The sequence below is a fragment of the Pleurodeles waltl genome, chromosome 3_1 (assembly GCF_031143425.1).
Source record: "Pleurodeles waltl isolate 20211129_DDA chromosome 3_1, aPleWal1.hap1.20221129, whole genome shotgun sequence".
NCBI classification, from domain to species: domain Eukaryota; kingdom Metazoa; phylum Chordata; class Amphibia; order Caudata; family Salamandridae; genus Pleurodeles; species Pleurodeles waltl.
The window spans coordinates 1,032,955,271-1,032,981,764 of record NC_090440.1 but is presented as its reverse complement, the minus strand read 5'-3'; the positions used below and the strand labels follow the sequence as shown (position 1 = coordinate 1,032,981,764).

General features: G+C 44.5%; 1 long non-coding RNA gene across 1 annotated transcript in view; it reads right to left on the bottom strand.

The window, feature by feature from the left end:
* LOC138284952 (uncharacterized) overlaps positions 1 to 25,968 on the bottom strand; it is a 61,113-nt gene extending 35,145 nt beyond the window's left edge. Inside the window, exon 1 of the long non-coding RNA XR_011201486.1 lies at positions 25,729 to 25,968. This is a non-coding gene — a long non-coding RNA (uncharacterized lncRNA). The remainder of the gene's footprint in view (positions 1 to 25,728) is intronic.
* Between the last annotated feature and the right edge of the window lie 526 nt (positions 25,969 to 26,494).

The following is a 26,494-nucleotide window of genomic DNA, read 5'->3' as shown; positions in this document are numbered from 1 at the left end:
TACCAGACTTCTGTCTCATTTTTTCTTGTGGATCCACAACCTGCTTTGAACTGGTTTTTAGTGTTAAATATGGAAGGACACTAGTAATTTCCATAGCACGTTCCCCTTCACACCCTCAGCTATCAGTACCCAAGCTTAATGTGCTAAATACTTTGACCATCCTGAAATTGCCCTGACACCATTTTGGGCCTGTTTGCAGTAAGGGAAACAGGAACTACTGAAAAAAGAAGCTAGACCAGGTCTTGGCAACGTTTACATAGGCCAAATGCCCTCCAGCCACTAGCTAGTGGCATTCAGAAATTTGGCACTCAAATGCACCCTCCTCAGAACATTTTCTGGACCTGTGGAAGATCAGAGGACTGGACTTGCTGTCTTTGACTGTAGAGAAGCCTGGCATAACTAGAGCTGCTACATCTTGTACCCAGGACAAAGAAGTGGACTCCAAGGGTCTGTTGGCTGCATTTCTATGTGGCAACAGGGACACAACAAACTGCAAGAGGCCTATTTCTTGAAATGCCAAGCTGACCAGTGGCGACAGGATCTCTACTGAACTTGGCATTTGGTCCAGCCGGACTTGCTGAGAGTCTCTATGTTCCTTCTCCTTAAGTCCATTCTGTCTCAAAAGTATACTCCTGTGGTGTGTTTTGGGCACCAATATAGTTTGGAAACTTTTGCCTTTTCCTCCAGTGCTCCAGAGCTTCAGCGGGACCCTCCGACTCCACCCCCCCCAGACACTTACACAGCTCAGAATAATTTAATTCAGTCTTCAACCCTGCAGGGATCCCGCACCTCCACAAAAAACAACAAACTCCCATTCTGAGTTGGGATTTGAACATTTTCAGGAAGAATTCTCTGAAGCTTTAGAGTATCAATTGGGTTTCAGGTATCCAGGATTCAATCCCAATGGAAACATCACTTACAACGCGGTAAATGCAACAAGACACATTTACCACGATGTCTGTACAATGCATTTGCGTTTACTATGAATGACTTTACCATGCATGCCTTTACCACAAATACACCTTTACCACGCATACCTGTACAACAAATTTAGTTGTAAAGGCATGAATAGTAAAGGTGTATGCGTGGTAATGGTTTTAAAAGTAATTACAGGTAAGTATTAAATAGGTTGATTGATATATATATATATATATATATATATATATATGTGTGTGTGTATATATATAGGGTGGTAAGGACAATTTTAGGTTTTAGGGTGGGTATGTTTTTTGGGGTGGTAAGGGCATTTTTAGGTTTTAGGGTGGGTATGGGTTGTGGGGGTGGTAAGGGCATTTTTTGGTGTTAGGGTGGTTATGGGTTTTGGGGCGGTAAGGGCCTTTTTAGGTTTTAGGTTGGGTATAGGTTTGGGGATGGTAAGGGCATTTTTTGTATTTTAGGGTGGGTATGGCTTTGTGGGTGGTAAGGACATTTTTTTGTTTTAGGGTGGGTATGGGTTTTGGGGTGGTAAGGGCTGTTTAGGTTTTAGGGTGGGTATGGGTTTTGGGGTGGTAAGGTCATTTTAGGGTGGGTAGGGTTTTAGGTGTGTTTGTTTATATAATACTATGTATGTTATACATACTTCTACTTTTTACCATGCATATGCCGTTACCAACTATGCCTTTACTACAAAATTGTCGTGGTAAAGGCATGCGGGGTAAAAGCATATGCATGGTAAAACATTTTGTGGTAAGTGCATGTGTGGTAATGATCATGCACTGTACTTACCGCGTAGTAAAGGCATGCTTTGTAAGTGTATGCATTGTTCCATCATCATACTGGTCCCATGGCAGCAACTACAGTTTCAGCAATGCATAGCCAGAAAGGATTTTTCTTACATAAAAGTGACAAAGTCCCTTTAGGAATTGGGACTTAAAACCTTTTTTTAATTTTTCAACTTCCAGACTTTCACCAGGACCAATCAACTTGATATTTTTATTTTAGTACTGTTTTGGAATTGCATAAATACTTTCAACATTTCCCTACATTAAGCCTGTCTGTTCTATGCCATCACTACCAGTGGGTTGAGCTCAGGTTAATTTAGTGACTTTGAGGGTTCACCCTGACAAGAAGTGCTAATAGTCACTGAGGTGGACAGTATCTTAGCCCACATAATAATCAACTTTCTTACAGACAACAATCACTATAAGAAATAAATATTGATGTCCTACCACCAATATGAAAATTCTGAACTGATAGGTGTCCCTGATCTGAATAAACAACACACTTATTTATGTTCAAATAAATGTGGTATTTTGGGGCATTTCAAAAGGCAGAATGCAAACTTCTTATAACACTAAAGATATTAGCTAAAGATTAACACACAGCTGTGGAAGATGTGGTATGCCTTCAAAAGAGAATGACCAGAAAAACCCATGGCCACCTTCAGAAATGTGGCTTCATTGGGTAGCAAACACGATCAAAGATTCTAGAATCTTGACAAGAGGAAAAGGTGATGGGGTACAGAGATGAGAGGTGAAGGCTGATCAGAGGAGAGGGTGAGGAAAAGATAAGGAAAAAAAGGAAATCTAGGAAAAAAGAATAGTAAGGAAACAGGTAGATGAAAGAAGAGCAAAGAAGTGATTACAAGGGAAGAAACAAAATATGACAGAGGGTTGATTAGTGAGGAGTAGGGAGTGATGAGCATCATATAGTACAGAAGGTGAAGAAGATAGTGTGAGAGTTGGATGAAGAACGATGAAAAACAAGCCTGAAGACGTAGCATGGATGAAGAGAGGTATTGATTAGCAAAATGAGTGATGCAAGTGGACAGATGGGTAAGCATGCACTGAGTCAGGCAGTTAGAGGTGAGCAGAGGGAGATGAACACAGAAAGGTGAAGGCAGAGGATGATGCTTGTGCAGGATGGGGATGATGAGAAAGGAAAGTGATCACATGAGAGGGTCATGAGCAAATGATAAGTGGTGAGGGGCAGAGAAGGAATGTTAAGACACTGGAGGATGATAATAGAACAAAACATTTGGGAGATTGATGGACAGGGAGCGTGATGAGTAAAGAAAGGGTGATAGGAATGGGAAACACCAGTGGGAGACAGGAGAATGGGAAAGAAGACGAAGCATTACAATCACTATTTAGGTGAGACAGTTCAATTTTGAGGCACTTACATGAGCTTTACGTGACCTCTTTGTTCCCCTTAACCCCTTCGCTGCCAGGCATTTTCCCCCTCAGGTGGCAAGCCTTTTTTGTCTGTTTGGGGCAGTTTGCGCTTAGGCCCTCATAACTTTTTGTCCACATAAGCTACCCACGCCAATATTGCGTCCTTTTTTTTTCTAACATCCTAGGTATCCTAGAAGTACCCAGACTTTGTGGGTTCCCCTGAAGGAGACCAAGAAATTAGCCAAAATACAGCAAAAATGTCATTTTTTCAGAAAAATTTGAAAAAAGGGCTGCAGAAAAAGGCTTGTGTTTTTTTTCCCTGAAAACGGCATCATCAAAGAGTTTGCAGTGCTACAATCACCATTTTCCCAGCTTTCAGGAACAGGCAGACTTGAATCAGAAACCCCAATTTTTCAACACAATTTTGACACACTCCATTTTTACTATTTTTTGTGCTTTCAGCCTCCTTCCAGTTAGTGACAGAAATGGGTGTAAAACCAATGCTGGATCCCAGAAAGCTAAACATTTCTGAAAAGTAGACACAATTCTGAATTCAGCAAAGGGTAATTTGTGTAGATCCTGCAAGAGTTTCCAACAGAAAATAACAGCTGAAATTAAAAAAAAATTGAAATTGAAGTTGTCAGACTTTTCATCCTTGGCGTGGTCTCCCTTAACTTTTTGCCTCTGTTTCCCAGGTTGTTGTTGTGTGCTGGACTCTGATTTTGCTGTTTTTGTTACTCTGGGCACTTTACCACAGCTAACCAGTGCTAAAGTTCAAGTTCTCCTATATAGAATGTGTATGTAATTGGATCATCCATGATTGGCATATTTGATTTACTAGTAAGTCCCTAGTACAGTGCACCAGAGGTGCACAGGGCCTGCTAGTCAAATGCTACTAGTGGGCCTGCAGCACTGGGTGTGCCACCCACATAAGTAGCCCTGTAATCATGTATCAGACCTGCCACTGCAGTGTCTGTGTGTGCAGTGTACCCACTTGCCAGGCCTAAACCTTCCCTTTTCTTACATGTAAGGCACCCCTAAGGTAGGCCCTAGGTAACCCCAAGGTCAGGGTGAAGTGTATGGTTAAGGTAGGGCGTATAGTAATGTGTTTTATATGTCCTGACAGTGAAATACTGCTAAATTCATTTTTCACTGTTACAAGGCCTGTCCCTCTCATAGGTTAACATGGGGACTACCTTTAAATATGATTAAAGTGTAGATTCCCTTTGGGAGCGGATAGATATGTGGTGTTTGGGGTCTCTGAACAATTTAAAAATACATCTTTTAGTAAAGTTGGTTTTAAGATTGTGTGTTTGAAAATGCCACTTTTAGAAAGTGAGCATTTTAAATCTTAAGCCATTTCTGTGACTGCCTGTTTGTGGATTCCCTGTCTGGGTCACTTTGAAAGTTGGGCTAGTTGCACCTCTCACTAGACAGTGACACAAAGGGAGCTGGGGTGTAGTCTGCATTTCCTGATGAGCCATCTGTGCTAGGAGGGAGGAGAGGAGTGGTCACTTACACCTGAAAGGGCTGTGCCTGCCCTCACACAATGCAGTCTCCAACCCCCTTGTTTGTGAAATCCTGCCTTGCCCAGGCCAGGCCCCAGACACAATCAAGAGAGACTTTCCTTTGAAGTATGCCTACTTCAAAGGGCAAAATGGATATAAGAAGGGCACCCAAAACCACAGACTTTAGAACACTTCTGGAAACCAAGAGGAACCTCTGCCTGGAGAAGAGCTGAAGAGCTGAGGAAGAAGAACTGCCCTGGCTGTGACGGTGCTTTGTAGAGCTATCCTGCAGTTGCTGCTTCTGCCTGTGCTGGAGGACAAAGACTGGACTTTGTGTTGCCTTCCTTCTTGTGAATATCTCCAAGGGCTTGTTTTAGATCTTGCCTCCTGTTCTTTGAAGTCTCAGGGACAGCAAAGACTTCTCTCTCCCAGCACCGGGAGCCTCTGGTGAGAAGGCTACTCTGCCAAGTGGTGCCCATCCAGTTCCTGGGGGCCTGAGAAGAGAAGTTAGCAGCCCACGGGTGAGAAATCCACACACACCACCGTGCGGGTAAAAGATCGATGCAACTCCGATCTGCGGCTGAAAAATCGACATGCCGTCGGCTTCGCGGCTGAATATCGACACTCGCCTGCTACGCAACCGGAAGATCGACACCCGTGGCTGGAGAAACGACGCACAGCATCGCTGACGGAGGCTGGTGAGATCACAACCCGTGCTGCGTGGTTTTCGGACCATTGTGCGTTAGAATTTCTGACGCAAACACCGCTGGGCATGTAAAAACAACGCAAGGCCAGCCCGGACCCGAGAGCGCTGACCAGATCGACGCATCGCTCTCCTGCAAAGAAAAGAAACAACACACGCCGACCCGATTAAAGGATAAACAACGCAAGGTCTCGCTCATGAGTGAAATTGACTCATTGCAAGCCCTTTTTGACGCACACTCACCTGTGCAGTGTTATTTTTGACGCACCCAGGGTACATTTTCACGCTAACAACGTTAATGTTGTGTTTAAAATTACATGAAGACTCTTTTTGCATGTTTAGTGATAACTTGACTTGTGTATTGTGAATGTTTGTCATTTTAGTCTTGTTTTGTTTAGATAAACATTTTCTATTTTTCTAAACCTGTGTTGTGTCATTTTGTAGTTTTTTTCATGAAGTTACTGTGTGTGTTGGTACAAATACTTTACACCTAGCACTCTGAAGTTAAGCCTACTGCTCGTGCCAAGCTACCAAGTGGGTGAGCGGGGGTTTGCTGAGGGAGATTCTCTTTTACCATGACTAGAGTGAGGGTCCTTGCTTGGACAGGGGGCTAACCTTACTGCCAACCAAAAACCCAATTTCTAACAAAGGTGAAAAAAACAGCCATTTTTCCCCACGTTTTCCTGTGTAACGTTTTCCTGCGATGTCAGATTTTTGTAAGCAGTATACAGTTACGTCCGCTGGACTCTTCTGGTTGCGGGGATATATAGGGCTTGTAGGTTCATCACGAACCCTAGGTACCCAGAGCCAATAAATGAGCTGCACCTTGCAATGGGTTTTTATTGTATACCGGGTATACAGCAATTCATTTGCTGAAGTACAAAGAGTGAAAAATAGGTATCAAGAAAACCTTTGTATTTCCAAAATGGCCACAAGGTAAGATGTTGAGAAGTAGTGGTTATTTGCACATCTCTGAATTCTGGGGTGCCCATACTAGCATGTGAATTACAGGGCATTTCTCAAATAGAGGTATTTTTTACACACTGTCTTACATTTGGAAGGAAAAAATGTAGAGAAAGACGAGGGGTAATAACACTTATTTTACTATTCTGTGTTGCCCCAAGTCTCCTGATAAAAATGGTACCTCACTTGAGTGGGTAAGCCTAATGCTCGCGACAGGAAACGCAACATGGACACATCACATTTTTACATTGAAATCTGATGAGTTTTTTTTGCAAAGGGCCTAGCTATAGATTTTGGCCTCTAGCTCAGCCAGCACCTAGGGAAACCTACCAAACCTGTGCATTTGCAACCCTCAAAATATGGGCAAAAAAACACTTTTTCCTCACATTTCGGTGACAGAAAGTTCTGGAATGTGAGAGGAACCACAAATTTCCTTTCACCCAGCGTTCCCTCCAAGTCTCCCGATAAAAATGGTACCTCACTTGTGTGGGTAGGCCTAGCACCCGCGACAGTAAGTGCCCCAAAACACAACGTGGACACATCACATTTTCCCAAAGAAAATAGAGCTGTTTTTTGCAAAGTGCCTAGCTGTGGATTTTGGCCTCCAGCTCAGCCGGCACCTAGGGAAACCTACCAAACCTGCGAATTTTTGAAAACTAGACACCTAGGGGAATCCAAGATGAGGTGACTTGTGGTGCTCTCACCAGGTTCTTTTACCCAGAATCCTTTGCAACCCTCAACATTTGGCCAAAAAACCACTTTTTCCTCTCATTTCGGTGACAGCAAGTTCTGGAATCTGACAGGAGCCACAAATTTCCTTCGAACCAGCATTCCCCCAAGTCTCCCAATAAAATAGGTACCTCACTTGTGTGGGTAGGCCTAGCGCCTGCAACAGGAAATGACCCAAAACACAATGTGGACACATCACATTTTACCAAAGAAAACAGAGCTGTTTTTTGCAAGTGCTTAGCTGTGGGTTTTGGCCTCTAGCTCAGCCGGCACCTAGGGAAACATACCAAACCTGTACATTTTTAAAAACTAGACACGAAGGGGAATCCAATATGGGGTGACTTGTGGGGCTCTCACCAGGTTCTGTTACCCAGAATCCTTTGCAACCCTAAAAATGTGTCCTAAAAAACACTTTTTCCTCACATTTCGTGACAGAAACTTCTGGAATCTGAGAGGAGCCACAAATTTCCTTCCATCCAGTGTTCCCCCAAGTCTCAAAATAAAAATTGTACCTCGCTTGTGTGGGTAGGCCTAGCGCCCCCGACAGGAAATGCCCCAAAACACAATGTGGACACATCACATTTTCCCAAACAAAAAGGAGCTGTTTTTTGCAAAGTGCCTAGCTGTGGATTTCGGCCTCCAGTTCAGCCGGCACCTAGGGAACCTACCAAACTTGTACATTTTTTTAAAACTAGACACGAAGGGGAATCCAATATGGGGTGACTTGTGGGGGTCTCACCAGGTTCTGTTACCCAGAATCCTTTGCAACCCTAAAAATGTGTCCTAAAAAACGCTTTCCCCTCACATTTTGGTAACAGAAAGTTCTGGAATCTTAGAGGAGCCACAAATTTCCTTCCATCCAGCATTCCTCCAAGACTCTCAATAAAAATGGTACCTCACTTGTGTGGGTAGGCCTAGCGCCCGCAACAGGAAATGCCCCAAAACACAACGTGGACACATCACATTTTCCCAAAGAAAACAGAGCTGTTTTTTGCAAAGTGCCAAGCTGTGGATTTTGGCCTCTAGCTCAGCCGGCACCTAGGGAAACCTAACAAATCTGTGCATTTTTAAAAACTAGACACGAAGGGGAATCCAAGATGGGGTGACTTGTGGGGCTCTCACCAGGTTCTGTTACCCAGAATCCTTTGCAACCCTCAAAATGTGTCCTAAAAAACAAATTTTCCTCACATTTCGGTGACAGAAAGTTCTGGAATCTTAGAGGAGCCACAAATTTCCTCCCACCCAGCGCTCCCGATAAAAATGGTACCTCACTTGTGTGGGTAGACCTAGGGCTCGTGACAGGAAATGCCCCAAAACACATCTGGATACATCAAAATTATCATATACAAAACTACCTGTTTTTGCTGGGGGGGGGGGGGGCCACCTGCGTTTTTGGTCCTGGGCTCAGCAGCCATCTAGGGAAACCTACCAAACTCAGACATTTCTGAAAACTAGACTCCTGAGGGAGTCCAGGGAGCTGTGACTGGCGTGGATCCCCGAATGTTTTCTTACCCAGAATCCTCAGCAAACCTCAAATTTAGCTAAAAAATCACATTTAACCCACATTTCTGTGTGGGATCACCGCACTGGGACAAATTTCCTACCACACAATGTTCCCCTCAGTCTCTCGGTAAAAATGATACCTCACTTATGTAGGTTGGCCAAGTGCCTGTGACAGGGAAGAGCCAAAAACATTTTGAAATTGAGGGGGAAGCAAAGAGGGTCCAAAAGGGCAGTTTGAAAAAAAACATTGCAACAGAATTTGTATTGCTATAGATGAGACAATGCTGGGTGGTAGGAATTTTTTGAATTCCTGCAGATTCCGGAAGGTTCTATCATAAAAATGTGGGACAAATGTGTGATTTCCAGAAAAGATGGAGGTTTGCAGGGCATTGTGGGTAAGAAAATGTTGCGGAGTGCATGTGAAGCACACCTCGCTGGACTCACCCAAATGTTTAGTTTTCAGGTGTGTTTAGGTCTTGTGGATTTTTCTACATGGCAGTGTCCCAAAGTCCAAAAAGTGCGGCCCTCACCATTCTAAGTAGGACGATTTTGAGAGTTAGCCAAGCTCTGATGGCCCAAATGTAAAACCAAAACCCAAAATAATCAAATGTCCTCTTGCTTGCTGTGGTATAAGATGTTTTAGCGTACCGGGGAGAGCTGAAAGACTGTTACCTCAGTCAGTTGGGGTGGGGGAATAACCAGGCCCATACTGGTTGGTAGCCACGGATCGAGGGTAGTTGCCCCATCTGCCCACTGGTGGGCAGAACAACTTTGGCCCCAATTATTCGGGCTAGGGGTATGGACATACCTGCACCCTTTTATTGTGAAAAAAATGTATCTCATGTGGGCTTTCTGCCCCCCCATGGGGGCAGATGGGACTTCCAAAAATAGGCTGTTCTGTGCCCAAGGAGGGCAGATATATTGCCAACAGTAATGTGCCCCCATGGGGAATGACCCTTGCCCAAGGGGCTGCCCCTCCAAACAAAACAGACAAATATACACACACACCAATTCCTGGTGCCTAAGGGGTTTCTGGCCCCCCCGCCCTCCAGGGGCAGATCGGCCGAATAGAAATAGGCTGACCTGCCCCCAAGGGGAGCAGAAGTGGCCTAAAATAAATTTGCCCCCCCACCAGGGAAGCAACCCTTGCCTAAGGGGTCATTCCCCTTGCGTGAAATTGACGCAAAAAAAAATCCCTGGTGTCTAGTGGTTTCTGCCCCCCTAAGGGGCAGATCGGCCTAACAAAAATAGGCCGATCTGCCCCCAAGGGGCGCAGAAATGGCCTAAATACAATTTGCCCCCCAGGGGAGCGACCCTTGCCTAAGGGGCCGCTCCCCATATATAAAAATCAAAAGTAAACATAAACAAAAATATATCCCTGGTGTCTAGGGGTTTCTGCCACCCCTGGGCACAGATCGGCCTAATTATAATAGGCCGGTCTGCCCCCAGGGGAAGCAGGAAAGGCTTAAAAATATTACCCCCCGGGGTGCAGCCCTTGCCCAAGGGACTGCTCCCCTCATTGAATAATATTTTTTAAAAATCCCTGGTGTCTAGTGGTTTCTGCCCCCCCTTGGGGGCAGATTGGCCTAATAAAAATATGACGATCTGCCCCCAAAGGGGGCAGAAATGGACTAAAAGTATTTTTGCCCCGCGGGGAGCGACCCTTGCCTAAGGGGTCGCTCCCCACATATAATAAAAATAAAATAAAAAATTATCCCTGGTGTCTAGGGGGTTTCTGGCCCCCTTGGGGGCAGATGGGCCTAATTATACTAATCCGATCTGCCCCGTGGGGGAAGAAATGGCCTAAAAATAATTTGGCCCTCTGGGGAGTGGCCCTCCCCTTATGTCAATTGCAAAAACAAACAAAAAAATCCCTGCTTTCTAGTGGTTTCTGCCCCCCTTGTAGATAGATTGGCCTAATAAATATAGGCCGATCTGCCTAAATGGCCTAAAATTAGTTTTGTCCCCCCCGGGGAGTGACCCTTGCCTGAGGGGCCTCTCCTCACATATCATAAAAAGAAATATAAAAAAACAATTTTTAGCCCTGGTGTCTAGGGGGTTCCTGCCCCCCTGGGGGCAGATCGACCTAATTATATTAGGCCGATCTGCCCCCCAGGGGGGCAGAAATGGCATGAAAATAATTTGTCCCCCTGGGGAGCGGACCTTGTCCAAGTGGCCACTCCCCTCATGTCAATTGCAAAAAAAAATTCCCTGGTGTCTTGTGGTTTCTGCCCCCATTGGGGGCAGATTGGCCTAATAATTAGGCCAACTATTATTATAATGTTATATATAATATATATATAATATTATTATAACAAAATTAATTTTGCCCCCCCGCGGAGAGACCCTTGTCTAAGGGTTCGCTCCCCACATATAAAAAAGAAAAATCAAGAAATAAAATTATCCCTGGTGTCTAGGGTGTTTCTGAAACCCCGGGCGAAAGTGGCCTAAAAATAATTTGGTCCCCTGGGGAGCAGCCCTTGCCTCATGTCATTAACATAATAAAATAATCTCCCTGGTGTCTAGTGGGCATTTCTGCTACCCGGTCGCATCACGATCGGGCAGCAGAAGTGCTGAGAGAGACATGAAAGGAGAGGAAAGGCCTTTCCTCTCCTTTCATGCCTTTTTCGGCCCTTCCAGTGATTGGAGGAGAAATGCAAAAGCATTTGTCTTCTGATCCGCGCTGGAAGCTGAGCTTCCAGTGCAGAGGGGTAGGCCTCTGATGAGGTCAGCACGCAATCGCGCGCTGACGTCATCAAACGCCACGGAGGGGGCAAGGGTGGAAGGGGAAGCGATTCCCCTTCCATCCCTGTAGTGGGGGTGCTGAGGCGAGGCGAAGCGCTCCCCCCATGAGCCGGTACCAGGACGTAACGGTTACTTTCTTGGCGCCTCAGTGCCACAACCAAGGACGTAACCGTTACGTCCTTGGCTGTCAAGGGGTTAAGATATATGCTGCTCAAAAGATTGACAAGAAAATAGTGGTTGAGAAAGTAGCCATCAAATTACAAGTCCAGTTGTCAACCTTGGAACAGGGTAGATAGTGGTAGAAACAGACTCACATCTGATTCCTGGTTTGTTTTTGTTGCTTAGGTTGCCACCTTTCATTGCTTTTCTATTGTAACCTCACTATTTAGTTACAGTGTGCATAACCCCAGGTCTTTGTAGATTTCATATGTGCTCATGGGTGTTTAGAATTTAGAGACCTACCAGTGAAGAACAGTTACAGAGAACTGCCGTCCTTGAATAAACACACTCATGCACCCACACAAGTACATGCACACCCTTCATTCCTTTACACTACACACAATCATTATCACATAGGCAGCATCAGTGAAGGTGAAGTTGACAGAAGAGGATGAGGTGGAGAGTACAAGGTGAGGTGGAAAGAGCGGAGAGATGAGAGGGTAATAGAGAGGAGGCTGAGGCAAGAAGGAGGATAGTGAGAAAATGGGGGATGATGAGGGGGAGAGACGAAGGTGAGTCAAAAAGGCAGACGAAGGTGAACAAGAGTGAGAGGAGGGCAAAGAAGAAAGAAAAGGACAAGAAAGAGAGAAGGGTGACGTGGAGAGAGAAAGGTGAGGTAGAAATAGAAGAGTGAAGTGGAGTGACAGTAAGTTGACACAGTAAGAGGCTAGCGAGCTCAGGACACAGTGAAAGTAGGATAAGGTGGAAAGAGTCAAGGGTTATGTGAGAGAAATGAGGTGAAGTGGAGGAAGAAGGGCACAGCAGGGAAACACAGTGGCATGATGTGAAGAGAAGAAAGTAAGGTGGGTGGGAGTAGAAAGTGAGGTGAGCGGGAAAGCAGGGTGAGTGGAGATAACGGAGGGGGGATGTCAGGCGAGAGGAGGGAGAGACAGAAAGAAAGGATGGTGAGGTAGAGAGAGCAGAAGAGATCAAGTCCACATGTTTAAACTTCTAGATATACACAGTTAAAACAAGTAGACAGAACCTGGCAGTAGGTCTGCTATGCAGCTCACATCTGTTCAAGGCTATCCAGCATGCTTCTTCATGGTCCTCCCAAGTTCCAATTCGTGGAGCTGGGCCTGGTTCGAGACATCCTTGCCGCTGTCCCTCAGCTCTATGGTCTTGACGCTTGTGGGCCATGTGTGCTGGGCCTATGCACTAAGAATAACAAGGTGGTTGTCTGCTTCATCAACCTTGCCCTGCTGATTGCTAAAGGTGCTGTTACCCTGAAATGGCGAGTAAATTCCATGTCCCTCCTGTGGGTTCCCGCCAATGTTCACTAATCTGCTGGGCTGAAGTAGAGAACAGGGCGCTAAGGTGGGAAAATGCAACCCTATCTCTATGGAATGTGATGCAATGCTCTCCCAACTCCAGATTACAGACGAAGACAATTCCCCCACCCCCAACCCTTGATCTCTTTACAAGCACTTTCACCAGGGATACAAGAAAGACACTCCTGTTGATACCACATAACACACGCAATCTGCGTCCAGATTTCTACCCCTAGCAATCTATCCCCAGCTGCTCTGCCATTGGAAAAGCCCGACTTGTTGTGAAGCCTTAAACAAATACTCCCCACACCAGTTGCCCAGATATTGCAGTTAGGAATTATGTACTCATCTAACAGCACTACACATTGTTATTAATCTTCCCATCTCCCTATACACATCAAGCTACTTCACTTGTTATCCTCACTCAACACACAGTTGAACTAAAAGGGAAACACTACACATTCCATTTAATGCAACAGACTAGATAATGTAACAAAACAATTGTGTTTGTATCAATATTCCAAGTTAAAATATTAGTATTTATACAAACTCCAATAAAACAATTTAAGGAATTGAATGCTATTTATTATTAATACAGTGCTTACAGACTTTAATGGTGTTACAAGATTGAAACACAATATGTGGCTGATTTTATTAAAGTGATGACACTCTGACAATGCGAGTATGCCAGCCTTATTTATAAGCCCCCCCCTTATGTATTGGTGTTGCATCTGGCATAGGTGGGAGTTAGTGTGACTATTGGGTGTAGGATCCACAAGGTGGTGTAAAGTAATATAAGGGTGCCACCGAAAGTATTTCCATCTACCTAATCAATATATTTGTAATTTAGTACATTGTATTTATTAGTGTGTGTAATAAATATACTGTTCTTTTTAAAAGAAAAAGCACTGGCTGTACAACAATTTGTTGAGTTTTGCTGCATGCCAGTGAATTTGTATTGCTAGTCTACACCATCTCTCCTGGTTAGGCTTTGGACTGCTCTGCTTTGCTACCCTGAGAGAGTCAAGTGCTACAATAAGGTATTTGGTTCCCAGTAAGGAGACAATTGCGGATTTGTTACTTGTGAAACACTTGCATCTTTTGCAACTGATAACCCTATTTCTTACTGTCAGTATTTATTTCCAGGTAGTTCAGCATTCTGAGATGATGTGGCTGAGCAGCTGGCCAGGAGGAAGTCTGGGGGCAAGAACAGTGTGTATTTGTTCTACTACAAAACTCTGCAAGAAGGCATTTTTTTGTATATGTAGACTAGTGTTTTGTTTGACAAAATGTAATCTTCCTGGTGGTAATGGACACTGGGATTCCAAGTATGTGATTATTATACAGTGAAAGCACTCTTCTAAATCCTTTGTATCAACACCATGGCTTCTAGCGTCTTTTCTACTGTCAAAGCAAATATGCTCACATATGACAATAAGAGTCTGAGAAGGTTTACTGACAAAACTAAAATGAATAATCTTGAATCACATGTTCAACCAGCCACAGTTTTTGCTAGAAACAGTTAGTGGAACAAGCTCCGAAACAGAAGGTGAGAAGTCATTTTATCCCATTAGATACACCATTTTCGAGTTTGGTCATTTGCCTATTTATTTCAATAAGTGCTAGCAGTTGCTTACTCTGAGACTGTAGGAAGATATAGGAAGGCGTTTAAATTTGTGCAGATATGTAACCAGTTTCAGCTGAGCAAACTCTTCTCAGCTTTTCATGTCTTGGGTACCAATAGTTTTTCATGCCTTGGGAGTCAAGATAAGAAAGGCATCTCTCTATCAGAGATGGGCACTTAATGTGGGTACGGGTAGCATGAACAGGAAGACATGTCAGAAACGAGTTATAGTTGCACTAATACCTTTACAAGCAAATATGATTTTACACTTCACCAGTATCTTGTGTGGGTTGACATTGGTCGCAATTGTGTTGGCTTCTGTTAGAAATGGGGTCTCTAGTTGGCAGAGGTATACACCCTTGTCCAAGTAGAGACCACAATCCTAGTCAAGGTAAGTCACAATTGAATCCAAATTATCTTGTGCCTACTCCCTGGTAGCTTGGCGCTGAGCTGTCAGGCTTAACTTTGAAGGCAATGTGTAAAGTATGTGTGCAATAAATCATACAGTCACAGTGAAATCACCACAAAAATACACCACACAGGTTCAGAAAAATAGATAATATTTATCTGAGAAAACAAGGTTGAAACGATAAAAATCCAATTTACACAAGCAGAGATATTAATTTTTAAAGATTAAATCCCACTAAAGTGCTTAGAAACACAATAGCTTCTACTAGGGCTATTACAGCATAGTTGACGGAGTAGTTAACAATAATCCGATGCCACAGGCGCCAGTCACAGAATCGCATGGACCCCCAGCTACAGTACCTTTTGAGAACAAAGAAAGTTGTTGCACGGAGTCGGAGAGATGAGACGTTGCTGGGGCCAGTCCCTTATGGCATCTGGGGAGATGAGGCGCAGGTTCTGTACTGAGAGGCAGGTAAAGACGAGGCATTGGTTCGGTCAGGTTGCATGTGGGCTAGTGTGATGCAGCGTTGGCAGCGATGCATCAGTACCTTGTGACCTGGCAGGGTCAATAGATCCAATCAGTCAAGATGTAATGTGTCAACTTTGCAGTGTCGCAATGACCCTGTGTGACATCAGCGGTGTTGTGGCAACATCAGACTTGCTTTGCAGGCCGCAGTCGTTGCGTGCAGTGATGTCCATGGAGTGGGAGCAGGCTGTGGCGTTGGTGCTGGCGTCGCTGAAGTCATTCCTGGCATGACTGAAGTAATTCCAGGCATTGCTGAAGTCAGAAAACTAGCCAAAAGCCAGTGGGTGAAGTCTTTGCTGTCCCTGAGACTTCAAAACAGGAGGCAAGCTCAATCCAAGCCCTTGGAGCGCACTTTTGGGGAAGGCAGAGTCCTTCCAGCATAGTCAGAGGCCAGCAGGGCATCAGCAGGACAGTAGTCCTTCTCAGCAAAGCAGTCCAGATGAGTCCTTTGGGCAACCAGGCAGCTCCTCTGACTGAGCTCAGGTGTAGATCCAGAACTGTCTGATTTGGTTATATACCCCAAAATGCCTTTGAAGTAGGGGAAACTTCAAAGAGTGGTTTTGAAGTTCACAAATTCACCTTTCAGCCCAGTCCTGTCTGCCAGGATCTCTGTGGAGGGTTATCAGTCCTTTGTGTGAGGGCAGGCCACTGGCCTTTGAAATGTAAGTGCGAGCCCCTCCACCCTTCCTGCCCAGGAAGACCCATTCAGTATGCAGGTGAATGCAGATGTGACTGAATGTCCTGTGTTTCTGGTTGTCTGGGTGGAATGCACAAGGGGAGCTGTCAACCAGCACAGACTAGATGTGAATTAGAGACAAGCTGTAAGGCACAGATGACAGTAAGTGAAGAGAAATGCCCACTTTCTAAAGTGGCATTTCTAAGATAGTAATAGTAATTTCAGCTTCACCATTAAGCAGGATTTTCTATTACCATTCTGGCAATACTAAATATGACATGAGTACTGCTTCCAGATCAGAATCTACCACTTAAACGTATATGAGGGCAGTTCTAAAGCTAGTTTGTGAGAGAAGCAGGCCTCACAGTAGTGGAAAACGATTTTGTGAGTTTTTCAAAACCAGAACATGTAAAACACATAAGTACATGTCCTGCCTTTTACCTACATAGCACCCTGCCCTATGCATTACCTAGGGCCTACCTTAGGGGTTACATATGTAGAAAAAGGTCAGTTTAAGGCTTGGCAGGTAGTTCTAATGCCAAGCCGAAGTGGAAGTGACAATGCATACACAGGCCTAGCAATGGCAGGCATGAGACATGGCTAAGGGGCTACTTATGTGGGTGGCACAATCAGTACAGCAGGCCCACTCGTATCATTTAATTCACAGGCCCTGAGCATATGTAGTCCACTTTACTAGGGACTTAGAACTAAACTAAATATGCCAATTGGATATGAGCCAATGTTACCATGTTTTTAGGGAGAGAGCACATGCACTTTAGCACTGGTTAGCAGTGGTAAAGAGTTCAGAGTGCTAAAGCCAGCAAAAGTAGGCCAGACAAAGAAGAGGAGGAAAGCAAATGGTTTTGGTGACCGTTCAGAAAGGCCATTTTCCAACAGCTTCCATGTCAGATATTCTTTTTTCTGCTATGTTCAGAGGGGCTCCAAGCTTATCTACTTTATCCTTCATTTGGTCTAGTCTCAGAGTTAGTCTGCTTTACAATCTACAATTACCTAGCTACAGTTATTTCTTTTAGGAGTATTTTCAACCTACAGGTCTCCACCTTCAGACATTTCGAAGGTTGACTCTGCATGGTCTATGTTTCTTCTTTTTCCAGATGTGAGCTTTCCCTGTCTGCTATTGTTTTTTCCCTTATTGTCACTTTTGTTTTACTGAGTGATAACAATAAGCAGTCTACTAGACGGTGACTGTGGCAGGTGTTGAAATAAGCAATAGCACAAAGTTACATTTCATCTGTTATTAGTGTTAACAGTAGTGCACCACTTAATGTCAGTATTAGGAATGGGGTCTCTAGTTGGCAGTAGTTTGTACCCTGTCCAAGTAGAGATCCTCACTCTAGTCAGAGTAAGGGAGTCACACAGCTAAGATAACCCCTGCTCACCCCTTTGGTAGCTTGGTACAAGTAGTTAGGCTTATTTCAGAGGCAATGTTTAAAGTATTTGTATATACACACATACACAACATGGCATACCTATAATTATGAGGACCGGCCATCGACTGTAATGGAGTGTGTTTTTACTATTCTAACTCCACGGGCACTTTGATAGTAAAGAAGGGTATAAAACGGACCGAGGCAAATATAACTGCACTTTTAGTTTTTGATGCACTCGCTCGAAACTACCTAAACACACTACGGGGACCACAAATGTACTACACAACAGTTTAGAAAAATAACCAATATTTATCTGAGTAAAATAAGACTAAAACAAAAATCCATCATACACAAGAGAAGATATAACTTTTTAAAGGTTTGAAATGATTCTTTTTAGCACAAAGTACTTGGGATGCGTCAAAAACAAAGATGATGTGGGCCTCAGGGGAGAAGCGGTGCCGTAAACGCAAAGCGGTGCATCGGTTCCTTACTGCACAGGGGAGGTGATGTGTCAATTCCTTCCTTGTAGGTGAAGCAATGCATCGGTTCCTTACTGGCAGGGGAGGTGATGCATCAATTCTTTCCTTGCAGGAAAGGCAATGTGTTGATTTCCAGACACGCAGACTCGGTTCTTTACTGCGGTGTGAGGTCGATGAGAAATTGATGGCCAGAGACAATGCATGGAAAACCCAGATGCGCTGAGTTGATGGAGCTACGGTGAAACAGGCATTGTGTTGATTCTGCAGCTGTGAGACAGGGGCTGAGTTGATTCTCCAGCCCCGGGATGGGTGCTGCATCAATGTTTCAGCTGTGGCGTGTCGGTGTGTGGATTTTCTCCTTCAGGTCACCAGCTTACACTTCCAAGGGCCCAGGGACTGGAATTGGCACCACATGGCAAGTCAGGACTCTCAGCAGAAGAGCCAAGGCACTAGTAGATGAAGTCTTTGATTTCCCTGAGACTTCCTAACAGGAGGCAAGCTCATTTCAAGCCCTAGGAGAATTGTGGAAAGCAAAGTCCAGTCCTTGCACTTCCAGGCCAGAAGCAGCTAGCAGCAGGTCAGCACAACACACCAACAGTCAGCCCAAAAAAGCAACAGGCAGAGTCTCAGTCCCTCCTACAGCATCCACCTCTTCTTCCTGGCAGAATGTCCTCAGCCCAGAAGTGTTCCAACTCTGTGGTGTCAGAGGTCCAGTACTTATAGCCCTTTCTGTCTCTGAAGTAGGCAAACTTCAAAGAGAAGTCTTTTTAGTGCACGAGACCCTGCCGTAACCTGACCAGGCACCAGACACACTCCAGGGTGTTGGAGACTTCTTTATGTAAGGACAGGCACTTCACTATTCAGGTGCGAGTGTCAGCTCCTTTCACCATTCCAGCTCAGGATGACCCATCAGGATATGCAGAGCACACCTCAACTACCATTGTGTGACTGTCTAGAGTGAGTTCATAAACAGCCCACCTGTCATCCTGACCCAGATGTGTATTCCACAGCCAGACAGAACCACAGAGTGGTTAAGCAAGAGAGTGCCAACTTTCTAAAAGTGGCATTTTCAAACTTACAATTTGAAAACCAATGTCACCAAAAGATGTATTTTTAAATTGTGAGTTCAGAGACCACAAACTCCATATCCCTATCTACTCCCAATGGGAAATTACACTTGAAAGATATTTCAAGGAAATCCCCATGTTAACCTATTGGAGAGATGGGCCTTGCAATAGTGAAAACTGAATTTAGCAGTACCTCTCTATCAGGACACGTAAAACACACCAGCACATGTCCTACCTTTTAAATACACAGCACCCTGCCCATGGGGCTGCCTGGGGCCTACCTTAGAGGTGACGTATATGTAGTAAAAGGGAAGGTTTGGGTCAGACAAGTGAGCGCACTTGCCAGATCAAACTGGCAGTTAAAACTGCCCACACAGACACTTCACTGGCAGGTTTGAGACATGTTTACAGAGCTACTCATGTGGGCGGCACAATCAGTGTTGCAGTCCCACTAGTAGCATTTGACTTACAGGCCCTAGGCACACACTGTCTGTACTAGGGACTTACTAGTAAATCAGATATGCCAATCATGGATAAACCAATTACCAATACAATTTAGACAGAGAGCACATGCACTCTAGCACTGGTCAGCAGTGGTAGAGTGCCCAGAGTCCTAAAGCCAGCAAAAACAAAATTCAGCACAGGATCAAAACAGGAGGTCAGAAGCCAAAAAGAAATGGGAACCCCTGCAAAAGGGGCCATTTCTATCACAATGCAAAAATTGTGGAGTCATAAGGGACACATCTCCTAAGATTAAGATGCAGGCGTCAGTAACAAACTTTTAGTGCAAGTATGCAAGAGTTAAAATTCAAGACAATTTGTTTAGAGCCTAGGGTTAGTTCAAACTATTAGACAAACGTTAGTGCAAACATGCAGAGGTTTAAAATGCAAGGTACTTTGTTTAAAACCCATAATTAGTGCAAAGTGTTAAACAGTGGGCTGCAGAGACTGTAAGCCTTTTTTCCAGGGATCGTGCATGAAATAAAAATTTCTCAAGTATGGCCATATTTGCCATTTTCTCCAATTTGTATAGGAGGTGAATAGCGTCTTTGGCAGAGCGACTGCACTGTTGTAAGAAAATAAGCCTCAAGAGGGTTCTGCAAGCATGTAATAATGCCAGGCAGCAGAGTACTAAGTGTGCCAGTGATTCCCTATTTGCACAGTCTGCAGTGTTCAATTGTTTCAAATGATTTTCATGACGGCTTCAGTTCTTTGATTGGAAGTGTTAGTAGTCTTGGCAAGAAAATAGAGCACATTTTCCCACTGACTGATGAAGGTGAGGTTTGGTTGTATGGGTGATATGCAGCAAAATTAGGGCGTTGGCCAAAAGGGCTTGCATGTCCAGTTCATGTGAGTGGAGATGTACTGCCTTTTTTTATTACAGATTTGATACTTATATAATTGAAACCATTCGTGTCCCAGTTTTCCACACCAAGTTGCAGACTTTCCTTTGCAGCAATGAAATTCATAGACCATGGGTTGCTGGCTCTTATGAAAATTGTTTTTTATGAGTGCCTTCATGGTATTGGTAGGAGTGCCTGTTATCTGAAAATAATATTTTGGCAGCACGGCCAAGCATTCAAGCTTTTGCTGCATGAGGCCAAATTCCAACCTGATCTGTGTATTCCTTGTATGGGAGGGAAGACGAAACAATTTCTTATAGACTAGGCATTGAATCTTTTCTAATATGGTCGCCAGCATACCGGGGAATACCTGCTGTGCATAATTGACTAAGGGGAGCAGTTTGGCCCAAATCAGCCTCTGTATGGCTGTGATCATTAGTCTATGCAGCATAGTATCTAACCTGCAGAGTGCATACTTTACCATTTTTCCTTCTTCACTTGAAGATGCAATGTTGGTTTTCTGTTTCGCCCAGCCATGTTCCCAAGTAGTTGTAATTTTTTACTCATTCAAGCCTCTGAGGCCCCAACCACCAGCTCAAAGACCGGTTTTTGGGTACTGACCGAAGATCACGATTTTTGTTTTACTTGCTTTGGCTACAAGCTCATTCTTTAGATTGTACGTGTTCAAGGCACTGAGGGCTTTTTGTAGGGTAATTTTTGGTTGATCCAGGAGTACTAAGTCATCAGCGCATTGCAGGAGTTGAATATTTTTGCCACCAATTCTTGGGGTGAGTAAGGCGGCACGTGATAAAGCTGGGCCCAGGTCAGCTGTGTATGCATTAAATAGAAGCAGAGCCAGCATACAGCCCTGTTTTAGCCCTCGATCTGTAGGGATTTTTGTTGTGGCTGTCTCCCCCATGAGTTTAACCTTTACCCAGTTCCTGGTGTAAAGGGACATAATAACACACATTAGTTCAGGGCAGATGTTCCACCTCTCTAGTTTCTGCCAGGAGATGTTCTAGATGACTCAGTCGAAAGGTGCAGAGTAGACGATGAAACAGGCAAAGATGTGGTGGATGCATGGATTACTGCTTGATGGGCTAAATACGAGAAGTCAACAATGTTATCCACAGTTCACTCTCCGGCATTGAATCTTGTTTGGTAAAAGGGTAACAAGCCCTCAACAGTGACCCAATTTGCTAGCTCCTGGAGTAGTGTGATGGTGTATGCTTTGCCCTCAATGTCCGGTAATGCTATTAAAGAATAATTTCTGGGATCAGTGTTAATGCCTTTCTTGAAGATGGGATGCAGAAGAGAGCCCCTCCATGAGTCCGGAATGTCTTTGAGGGACGGCATTCGTCATACAACAGTGCCAGTATTAAGGCCCAGAACTGGGTGTCCTCTCTGAACAGAGAACCTGGTAGTCCATTATGGCCCAGGGCACCATCCTTTCTGATCCTTTTCAGGACATTGTGGACTGCAAGTTCACTTGGTGCTGGCCTTGCCATTGGTGGCGAGTTCTTCTCTACGCCAGTTTCTTCTATGTTTCTTCTGGGCTGTGAGCTCTTAGAGCTGGAATTGGTATGGCACTCTGTGTAAAGAGAATTGACATGTGCGATCCAATCACCTGCTTTGACCTCATTCCCTCTATTGCAGTCCTCATTGCATAGGGTGGTAAGTATGTATGTATGTATAGGTATTTCTAAAGCGCGTTCCAGCCTTAGCATTGAAGCGCTGGAGTAAGTACAGTGAGAGCCCAACAAGAAAGTCAGAAGCAAAGCCAGACCGGTTAACGAGGAAATAACCAAGTTTTCATCAGTCTCCTAAAAGTAAGGAAGTTCTCCTCCTTCCTAATATCCCAGGGAAGTGAGGTCCAGTACTTAGCCGCCACCACAGTGAAAGCTTTGTCTCCCCATCTTGCTCCGTGAGTGCGACAGACATGAAGCAGATAAGCATTTTTAGATCTGAATTCACGACCAGGGCAGTATCACCGTAGTCGAGCAGCTAGGTAATCTGCTCCACCTCCATGTGCGGCCTTGAACGTTAAGCATTTTATAAGGGTTTTAAAAATAATCCGCTTCGCAACTGGAAGCCAATGAAGGCGTTTAAGGCTATTGCTGGCCGAGCGAGGGAGATCTAAAATCAGTCGGGCCGCATTGTTTTGAATCAACTGAAGTTTACTCAGTGACAATATATCCAGGTCCAACAGCAAAGAACTGCAGTAATCCAATCTGGACATAACCAAAGCCAGAATGACCGTTACTCTCTCCTCCTGCTGCAAGTATGGCAGGATTTTCCTCAATGTTTTTAAAATCCAATAGCTGGATTTAACCATGGCATTAACTTGAGGCCTAAAACATAAACAATTATCGAAAATAACTCCCAAGTTTCTGGTAGCAGCAATAGGGGAGGGAAGCTTCCCACACTCCGCAGGCCACCAGCGGGAGTTCCACACCTCATTGCTGAAGCCAAACAGCACAATTTCTGTTTTGTTATTGTTAAGCTTTTGCCAATTCTGGCCCATCCAGCGATTGATCTCACGCATACAGTTAAAAAACTGATCAGCCACTTCCTCCCAGTTGTTCCTAGACACTGGAATAATCAATTGAGTGACATCCGCATAGGAGGTGGGCATAAAACCATATGAACGGATCAGCTTGAACATTAAACAGAGTAGGACTGAGAGCCGAGCCCTGCGGGACCCCACATGGTAGACAAAACGCAGGTGCCTTAAAGTCGGCCCAACTCACCGTAATCGGTCTGTCACCTAGAAAGGACTCCAAGATCTTAAGGGCAGAATCTCTGATCCCAGCTTGATAAAGTCGAGAGACCAAGATCTGTGGCAAGATGGTATAAAATGCCGGCAAAAGATCCAATAGGACCAGGACTGCACCTTGTCCCTTATCCAACAATCTACGAATAGAGTCAGAGGTCGTTAGAAGTGCTGATTCGGTGCTATGGGCCTTCCGGAATCCATGTTGAGACTGATCTACAATGCCAGTATGATGAAGTAAACCAGAAGGCTCATGGTTGATATGTTTCTCAAAGATTTTTGCCAACGTAGGAAGTAAGGAAATGGATCGCAAGTTGCTCAACTCATATGCGGCTCGATCCGTTTTTTTTTTTTCTGAGGTATGACGGTGGCTTCTCTTTAGGGAAGGGGGAAGACTCCAGAAGAAAGTACCTCCTGAAAAAAACGGCACAAGTGCTGGGACAACTAATTCAGGAACCATCTGGAGGATATAAGGCGGATAACGGTCAGTCGGAGAGCCTGATTTGATTCCCATTAAAAGTTCTGTGATCCTATCAGGCAATAATGGTTGAAAGTTCGTAAGCTGTGGAGTATCAGTGTCATGAGTGGAGTTCCGGACATTGGGGGGAACCAGCATCTCCACAGATTGTGGAAAGTCAGAGTAAATTTGTAGAATTTTAGTTTCAAAGAAGGAGGCAATTTTGTCACAAAATTCCTGAGAGTTGGCCACCTCAGTGGAGGAAGGATATGGTGGTCAGAGACCGAACTACCTTAAATAATTCTCTCGGGACATTGGATGCGTCTTTAATCCTAGCAGTAAAATAGTCAGACTTAGCCTCAAAACACGCATCTTTATAAGTCTTTAACACTAATCTCAGCTTATCCTTCTCTGCTGAGTTTGGAGATAGCTTCCAACGCCTTTCTTGTTGGCGATATCTCCTTTGTAACATGTTAAGGCCCTCATTGAACCAAGACCAGCTGTTTTTTTTGTTACCTGAAGGAGTCCTCTTAACAACCGGGGCAAGATGATCCAAAGCCGAATTAATACCAAAATAAAATCTGTCTAAAGCAGACAACCGGGCAATACCTGCCGCTTCCCATCCCGCAATTAAGGCTGGGCAAAGCTGATCCTTAGTGATCTTGTTCCAATAGCGCGAGGCCTTGCAACTCATCCTCATATGTTGACCAGGAAACGACTTCCTGCATCTAAAGATTAAGAGGTGGTGATCAGACCACTCCAGAGGGATGTTTGTCACAGTCACTTGATCCTCAGGACGAGCGAAGATCCCATCTAAAATGTGCCCGGCCAGATAAGTAGCTGAGGTGACTATGAAATCCCAATCAAAGGTTGCCATGAGATTAATCACGTCCTTAATATGAGTGGGTTGGCTATCATCAAAATGCAAATTAAAGTCCCCCAGAATAATACAGTTAGATGCAGTAGGCAATGGCTCAATTAAATTAGGCCAGTTGTTTTGCTTTCCTTATCTTATGACCGAGCTGACAAAACTTCTCTGGAATGCACTTCTTAGTTTAAAGAAGACATTTATTATTATTATTACTTCACCACGAGGAAAGACGAGATTAGTAGGTTGGAAGCACACGTTTAAAAGTAGTCGCAGCAATGAAAGAAAAATATATCAAAGTACTTCTCAATTGCAATGTACACAGCAAATACATGTGATTATATTATAGCATAACTTCAAAGCAAAGCATAAAAGTCAAAATGTCATCACTGTAGGGCCTATCACTGCTCGTCATCCTTCTCATGCCTGCCAGTTGGTCACTCCTGTTCAACTGCGAGAAGGAGATTTTTCATCCAAACGGGAGGCCAGGCAGCTGACGTCCGCTCCTGACTGAAGTCCGGGAGAATCTCCCCTCGCTGCTGCCCTGGACAAAAATGCTGGTTCAGTGTGGGAACCGAACAAGTCTGGAGAGTGGCCAAGTCTCCAAACTTCACTCGTTCCCGGGCTGGATTGAGAGGTAAACACAAAATCTACGCTCTCTTATCAGCTAGGGTTTGGTGTGAATTCAATACGAAAAACACAGCTTGGTCAACCATGTGGAAAAACACAGCTCATATGCAATGTCTCAACTGCAATATCTAACTCCACGTTAAAGCCAATAGGCAGCTAAACTGAATACAGAATGTAATGTCTAATGCCACGTTAAAGCCAATAGGCAGCTAAACTGAATACAGCATGTAATGTGCTCCTGATGAACATTGAACAACTAATATGCGCAGTGGTGAAACACATAGTCATTGGTCAAACACAATTAATGGCATAACACCAGTCCAGCAAAAAGGTAGCATATGGGCCTGGGGGACTATAAATCAAGAGTCCCTCAAGAAGAATACAATTGTTTTGCCGAATCTTAAAGAACAAACCCTCACAGGTCTTCCGTGAAGGATTTGCTGATTCCCAATGACAAGTGAAGTGAGACCTGCAAATAATCGCAAGCCCACCCCCTCTGCCCGAGGGTCTATCCAGTCTGAAAAAGGAATATCCCAAAGGTGTTGCTTCAATAAAATCAGGGTTAGAGTTGGCCTTGGCCCAGGATTCGGTAATAAATAAACAATCCAGCTTGTAAAAATTAATCAGATCAGCAATTTCCACCTTGTATTTAGGCAGGGACCGCGCATTCAACAAAGCACAAATCAAGGGGTTCCTAGCATTAGTTCTATTTGAGTGAGCTCCTTTACTTACTTCTTGTAATCGCCTGTGGGCCAAAGAGGTCCGAGGTGCCCAACCACAACATCCGCAAACCCTCTCTGTGCAGCTAAATGTGGCCAAAAGAATCACATGTTTACACAACGAGGCGACATCTAAGGAATGGAGGGTATAGGATGAATAGCAGATGCGACTAGAACTCGCCTGAGGTAGATCAGCATCCTCAGCCTCCGGCCACGGACGGGCGCAGACGGGCTTCCTTAGGCTGCATCCGCCCCAAAGATAAGGGTGCCAATGCTGACGAAAGAGCCCACGTGACAGGCAGCGGCTAGAACGCTGACCTGGGACGTGAATCCACATGGCAGGGCTACCTAATGAAAAAAGGGCGGGCTCTGACAGACCCATCCCTACAGCAAGTGACCTGTCTAGAGGCACCAATAAAATGCCCCAAGTAAGTAAAGGGAAGGGGTATTTTAAAACATTAAAATCACACCATAAAAATGTTAAAAAACGAAAATTAGCTCTCACACAGGAGACTCACATGCGCTCCTCCCTGTGGTCAGGTATTGCCAAAATTGTTGTTCGTAGTGATTATCAGCTCAAAGATTTTGATCCACTTGGCCTCCTGTGCCTTCCTCCTATGCTCACATACCAGGCGCTTATGATTCATGGTTGCTATCCACTGTTGCTCCTTTGAGTTGATAGTTTTCATTTTCCTATGCACCCTTTGCATTGCCGTTAAGCGCTGTGTGCTTTTTTTAATCTCAGGGGCTGGACCTAGTGTGTGAGTTCCACCTTTTTT